The sequence below is a fragment of the Neopelma chrysocephalum genome, unplaced genomic scaffold (genome assembly GCF_003984885.1).
Source record: "Neopelma chrysocephalum unplaced genomic scaffold, ASM398488v2 Primary Assembly neopelma1_59, whole genome shotgun sequence".
NCBI lineage: Eukaryota > Metazoa > Chordata > Aves > Passeriformes > Pipridae > Neopelma > Neopelma chrysocephalum.
The window spans coordinates 2,645,885-2,653,638 of record NW_020897714.1 but is presented as its reverse complement, the minus strand read 5'-3'; positions in this window follow the sequence as shown (position 1 = coordinate 2,653,638).

Below are 7,754 nucleotides of genomic sequence, written 5' to 3'. Positions count from 1 at the left end.
CCTCAGGTCCCTTTCCGTGGCACTGCTTTCCAGCATCTCATTCCCCAGTCCGGGAGACAAACATCCAGGGTTGGCCCATTCCAGGTGCAGAATCTGACACTTTCCCTTGTTGAACTTCCCATGGTTGGTGATTGCTCAGTCCTCTGATTTGTCGAGGTCTCTCTGCAGGGCCTCCCTGCCTTCGAGGGAGTCAACAGCTCCTCCCAGTTTTGTGTCATCTGCAAACTTGCTTAGTATCCCTTCCAGTCCTGCATCCAAGTCTTTTATGAAGATGTTGAAGACCAAAAGGCCAAAAATGGAGCCCTGTGGAACCCCACTAGATGACTTTAAACACCTCCAGACAGCTTAAGAGAAAACCACATACCATGCTCTTCTAGTTTAAGACCCCTCAGGTGCCCACAACTATCTTGAAGCACACCCAGATTGCTCCCATCTCAATAGAGCCATGCAACTGTTGCTTATAAATACCTTAAAAGCTTCCCTTGAGCAGAGACCTTTGTCCATTCCTTATTCTGACAGAACTGGGTTCAGGTAAAATTCATCTTCAACAATCACTTTCTTTTAAAACCCAACAAGAGGAAGTTTCTGTCCCATCCCCCACTCTTTCCCTAGCACTCAGACCATTAGGTCGAGCAGTGATTGCTGCTTTGCGTAATTCATATGTCTCCCAGGAAAGTCATCTAGCTACCAGACAGTTCTGGCACTTGCCCTTCCCTCTGCTGAACCTCAGAATTTGTGCCAGAATAATTAAAACTTTGTTGGACCAGATAAAAAGCATAACCTAGCTGTACTAACTGGAAGAGGAAATAATGTCTTCTAGTTGCTCCTCCTCCTTAGATTGTTTTTTTCTTATCTTGCATATCTTATCCATGATGTGAAGTCCTGAGAGCTGAGCCCTAATACAGTGAGTGGCAGCTGGAGTCCTGGATATCACTATGGAAAAAAATTGGCAATATAAGGGCAACACACAGAGATAATTGCATCCTCCTCTTCTTCCTCCTCCTTCCCATGAAGAAGGAATGTTCTCCTATTTGAATAAAGGACCAGAGGATCTCCCATAGAGAGAGGTCTTAGAGCTGTGGATGCCTAATGGATGGATATGAAGCGGAAATTACAGCTCACCCTTGCTGCCAGAAGGAATCAACTTCAGGCAGCTGTAAACTTGAGTATTACTGCTACGGATTTGTAATTAGCATTGACATGAGATTAACAATGTGCTCTGGCTTAGACACCAGTCTGGTCCTGTATGCTGTGCTAGGGGATCCAGATGCATAAAAGCAAGGTGTTAGTATGTCTAAATTTTGGTTGTCTACTGCCTGGCTTTGGATATAGTCCTCAAAATATCCTTTGCTTGCATCAAAATAATGATGTATGATACATTAGACTTCATGTTAAGACACTTAAAACTGTTGATTTTAGAGTATTACAATCAGAAGCAAAACATGAGGACACAAGAATTTTATCTGTCACTGAGGTCAACAGTTCCTCTGTTTACGTAGGCAATTTGTCTTTATTCCCTAAAGCTCTAAGGAATAAAACTAAATGATTATATACTATGATTATATACCACCGTGACTGTTTAAATGGGATCAAACCAATGAAGAAATTCAGAATATTACCAACTTGCTGCTGAAGTGAGTTTGCCTCTAAAACATGTCCATTGCTTTTGATGTCACAAAACTTATTTACTTGTAAACTTCAGTAGACTCCTGAAGTTTTCTCCATAATTTTTTCAATGGAAACAGCAAAATGCTAAGCGTAAAACAAAGAGAAATCTGTCTGGATAAGATTCATTTGGCCACATGCAAAACTACGGAGTAGAAACTCGCATCATAGAATGATGGAATGTTTTGGATTGGAAGGGACCTTTAAAAACCATTTAGTTCACCCCCACTGCCAAATATAAGCTACCTGTTCAGACTCTCCCTATAATCAATGAAGAGAAATAAACAAACCTAGGATTTGAGCCATCTCATTCTAAAACAGGTACCCAAAGAGGTTAGATGAGTAATTTGCATTGCAAATAGGTGAAGTTGGAGTAAATTAATCCCACTCTGCAATACTGAACTTGTTAGCATTAGAAATAGTGATCAATCAGGAGACAGCATTAGTATTAGCATTCCATGAAGCTGCATTGATTATTCGTTGATTCAGTGACCTTTTTGCTCAGTCATAATCCAGCCTGCTAGGAAATGAGGTCTGCTTACTCTCTGGGCTGGTAAGATAAGACTCATCTGCTGTGTACAATGCTGTAACAAGAGATCCCAGCACAACTCCTTCATGGAGTCCTTTCGGTATTCTTATCAGAGAACATTTATAGTTAGCAATTGACTCATAGCAATGGGACATTTTTCTGAGCCCACAACCACTTTTTAATCATGATGTCTGGGATTGCTGAAATGGAATTTGACAGTAAATCCTTGCCAGAATAATAAAACCATAAGGGTTTTCTTTTGTGGGTTATTGGGGAAGGTTGTTTGTGTTTTTTCATAACAATCTCATCCAAGGTTATGTTCCTCTCAGTGTTACCCAATAAAATCAAGCATACAGAGGAAAGACATATGTCCAAGACTTTAGTGTTTTAAAACAGCAAAGGGAGAAAAAGCATTTATCATTGTAGTCTTAAATTGTAGAAAAAAAAAAAAGAGTGGTAGGAAGAAAGACAATGTGTCCCTGCCTTTGCCAGGGGAGCTGAATCCCACCTTAAAACCAAGTCTATTTAACACACATTGGTGATTTATCATGTTAAAGCCAAACAACTATTTAATGGCTACACATAAGTCAACACACCAAGTCAAACTACCTCCACAGAAGGATTTGTTACATCATTTAAGGGTTTTGGGGGGGCATGTTGTTCTCAGGATTGCATTTGTGGGGAAAATGCAGCATGGATAGAAAAAGAAAGCAGTTATAGTTAATAGTAAAATATGAGTCAGTAAAGCAATGTCAGAAACAATGAAGGATATATTAATAAGCCTGTTACTGGAAACAAAAACAAGGAAGAAAAAGACAGAGGCAGATAGACAAACAAAAAGAAATATGGTTTTGAAAAAAATGAAAGAAGAATGAAGTAAAACAGGACAGGTCAATTTGAAAGAAAAAAATAAAATATATTGAGCTTATCAAGATCCAAGGGTTTGCTGCACTCAACTCAGCATGAGGGGATTTGGCCCCAATCCACCTTTGTGTCCTGAATGTCGTGTTGAAAGCCAATTCAACCTGTTCTTAATGCAATGCCAAGTCTGCCCCAAATCTGGCTGGCTATCAGAGCCTCTGAGAATCTTGGGCTCATCAGAGCATAGCTGGTAGACAAAGGGTAGGCCAAGTGACAGCTGTGCTAACTGTACAATCCCAGCGGATGCCTGAAGAATGAACCTGAGGAGGTGAAACTGCTGGCTTTCCCTCTGGAAAGGACACCAGGACACTGTGGATCTGGCCCGAGTTTTTTTAGAGACATGATAAAGCGAGGCAGCAGGGCTTATTTTTAAATTAAGATGGAGGATTATCAGTTCAAATTCTGAAATAGGATTGAAACCACAAAATTAAAAGCCAGTTCTTTGGCTCTGCTGCAGGACCTGTCCTAACTGCTTAGCCCAAGGTTTTCTGGCATGGGAGAAACTCAGCTGATTTAGGTTGGATTCAACCCTTCTCATCTGAGGGGAATTTGACTTTGGGCTGTTTTGGTCAGTCAGTTATAGAGCAAACACCTAATGTCGCTCCAGGCCAGAACCAAAACTTTCCCCTCCAAACATTCAGGCTGGTGAAGCTACCTGGACATTGCTCCTCCAAGAGGGACCTGGGATGTGCTGATCTGGGCAAATGTTACATTAGGACTTCATCTGGGGACAAAAGGGAGGTTTGGATCTCTTCTGGCATCATCCATGGCAATTTGATTATTCTTTATATCAAAAAAACTGGCAGGTTTTCTCCCCACCCCTGTCAACAGTAATATTCTCATCCTTTCACTGAAGGGCTCTCTTTTTGTGCAGTGGTTTGGATTACATTCCTTTTTGTTCTTTTAAAGTATTTATTTTTTGAACTGAAGGCTGACCTTCAGTGTGTTTTGCGAAATGTTCAACATGCTTGGTTTTTTTGGGGAGGTAGAGGGGTGATGTCATTCACCACTCGATAAGGTTGAATCCTTTATCTATCTGAACTTGGACACTGGGGAGGAATGGGAAAATCATTCCTCTCCCTTTCTGTCTCATATCCACTTACATTTTTTTTCTCTTTGTAGAGTAACAAGTCTCCACAGCAATATCCACTTACTCCTAGGTTTTGAGGAGATTTGCTTGAGCAGTCCAGAATTATTTAAGAGACGGGAATCAGAAACATGGAAAAGGCACGGAGGAGTAAGAGGCAAGAGAAGTCCTTGGGCAATAAGATCGATAAGAGACACATAATACTCTTCCTTCCAAATCTGTGAGGAATTCAAATTCAACTAATATAAGCCATCAGAGAGACTCCAGTTTCTTGATTTGCATTAACCTGTGAAAGACTGGAAAAGGCTGTTAAACTAAACTGCATTAATGGACTTGCACATACAAGGCTATGGAAGAAACTGGTTAAAAACCCCAGACATCAGATATGAACAAACACAAGGACGTTCTCAGAGAGCTTCTTAAAACAGTCTCAAGGCACTTCAGCACACCAGCTCTTTACACTGAAATTCTGTGAGCTTGCTAACATAAGAAGGTTAATTACTGATTTCCAGGGGCTGTTTTAAAAGGCCCAAAGTGTCAGTAGTTTCACATCTGCTATTAAGTGAACATAATGTGTTTCTAAACTATTTCATACTGTGCTTTTGTGCATTTGTTATCTAAAAGTTTTATCAGATCAGCTAAACCCAGGCTGATATGTGAATACTGACTATTTTGTTGCTGTAAAGCATTTTCTTGCGGAAGTTTCAGCTCAATATAGTACTTCACTATAATACAAATGTTTCCTAAATTCTATTTCATAATATTCATGAATCAAAGTAGCAGCAACTCTCTGAAACATTAAGTCTATCACTATTCAACTTGACAGTGAGTTCTTTACTATTAAAATTAATTCAGACCAGGAAAGATCTTTTGTAGATTTGATTTGTTGGGGATGAGAAAGAAATAGAATTCACTTACTACTGCTCTGTTAAAAAATTATCTTCTAGAATGTATTTAGTTTTTTCCAAAAATGTTTCTCAAAACTATAGATAAAGAGATAAGTTTAGTAAAGCTTATTATCTCTATCATTGATTAGGAGTCTATTAAGAATAACAAATATTAGGAAGTAGAGCCATGGAAATGAATATTGCCTGTTCATTGGGGCCTCCATTATTTATTTCTGTTTCCTGCCTGCACAAGTAAATATTGTTGAGATCCCCTGGCACAGGATTATAATAGACTCTTTCAAGAAAAGCAGTGACTGAGGAAATTGTTTATTAGAAAGTATATAGTAACAGTGTGAATAGAAGTAGGAATGAATATACCAAAGCAATATACCAGCATTACATTACTACATAGGAAGCAAATTGCAATCACTTCTCCCATTGCTGTAGCAAAGGAGTTGGGAGCAGGCTGCCTTGATATTCTGGCTATTGCACTTCTGTATATGTTTATACAGTCAAACAGATACAGATGGGGTGGGGAGTAAGGATCATGTGGCAACAAGGCTTAGAACATCAGAAAAGAAAGTGAATGACAGCAGTTGCTGAAGGGGGCAGGTGAGACACAAAGCTGAGATACTTTGGAACAAGAGGAAATGGCCTCAAGTTGTGCCAGGGGAGGTTTAGGTTGGATATTAGGAAAAATTCATTCACTTTGGGTGAATAAAGCACTGGAAGGGTTGTAAAGCAACAAGTCTTTCCAGGGAAGTGTCTGAGTCATCACCCCTGTAGGTATTTAAAAGACGTGTAGTCTTAGGGACAATGTTTAGTGGTGGACTTTGCAGTGCTGGATTTATCATGGGACTCAGTGATCTTAAAGTTATTTTCAAGCCTAAATGATTCTATGAATCAATTATTCTATGAGTCTATGACATATTTAATTGCAACTGGGAGAGGAATTCAGGGATCCAGAATGTGTATTACATGAGCTGGAGTGCAATTAGAGCGACAAAACAGAAGTCTACAACCCAATCTGATTGGAAGCATGATGCATCCCTGTAGCCTTTTGCAAACTGATCAAGGACTGGACTGTTTGTCAGCACAAATGAGAAATTACAGACTGAACACAACAGAATGAAAGAGGTAGGAAGTGAGGGCTTGTTTTATAGTGGTTGGATTTCAAAAACGTCCTCTGCTCTAAGAGATGTTCCAAACTCTGAAAGGCTTCATCACATCAATCACAGGAAATTGTCAGATATGGGTTTGGGTACTTTGGTTGTGGTACAAAATATCCAGATGTGCTGTCTCTGATATGCTTAATATTCTGTAGCACAAACAATTCTGATGAATTACCTTCTCCATGTGATTTAAGATTCTGCTCTCATTCTGCACATGGACTCTTACAGTGACATGGGGAACTTCCTGCTGTTACCTTTCTCATATTCCTCCTATTCTCATTCCTCAGTGTTTTGGCCAGTGGAAAAAGGATTTGAATCAACACAATAGAGAGGCCATTCTAAAGTACATTGTAGTGGACTTGTTTAAATATAATTTTTAAAATATATGCACAAAGAAATACACAAACCATCTGAGAAAAAGAATTGCCTGTGGCTTTAGCACAAGAGATGTGCTACAGGTGAGAAAACTTGTGGACAAAAGACTTCAAGAGCAGTTTTTCAGAGCTGAAATTGGCTTTGCTTCAAATATTTTCAAAAGGCCAATTTTTTTTGGATGGCAGTGACCATAAGCTGATGTTAGTAATGCAAGGCAATTCTAATAACGTGTGGCTTTAACTGCAGTAACCACAAAAATATTAAGTAAAAGCAAAAAGTGCCATGGATTTCTTGCTGGTGTGGAGAATTTTGTGAGCAAGTGGAGCAGGTTTTATATCTTCCAAGAGGGATACTTGAGGTATTTCTGGTCATATGGCAATCATTCCTGAAGCTTGAAATGATAGGTGAGATAGTTAACACAAACTTCCTGTGCTTGCAGATTCGTGCTGTTAATTTATGCCTATTGTCTGATGGCTATTGCTTTGAGTCATATTGGAATAGAAATATATTAGAGAGATTGGAACTATGTAGGCAGAAAAAAATGTATAAAAAGAGATGAAAAAAAGAAATGAAGACATTTTCTCATGAAATGCAAGCCATAAGACTGAATATTTAGAGAATATTTCACAGGGGAACACAATTCATTTACTACTGCCTATTACAGACCCTGACCATCACATCATAAACATACTAAAGTCTTCAAAGAGAGAAAATATAGAGGTTGTCTGATCTGTTCTGGACTTCAGTGGATCTATTTATCAAATTAAGATTGGAAAATTAAGTGGGATTCAGTATCATAGCAAAGCATTTCGTGCCTTTTAAACTTCTACAGTCTTCTGCTTGGGCTCCCACTGCTGCTCGATGATACCATATATATTCTTTGTCCTGTGTTATATCTGGCAGCCCTGCATGGACTTCTTACCCACCTTAGCAGAACTAAACTGAGACAATTTACTTTAAAGCTCTTGATGCGATCTCTTTTTCCCAAGAAAATGATTTGCTATCACTTGACTGCCAGTTACCTGGGTTATTGCAACAGGCTGCTCATGTGGAAAAATTAGAAGTCTAGAGAAGTTTGATTTTTGCTGGAAAGAGAATGATTGTGTCAAAATAGTGCT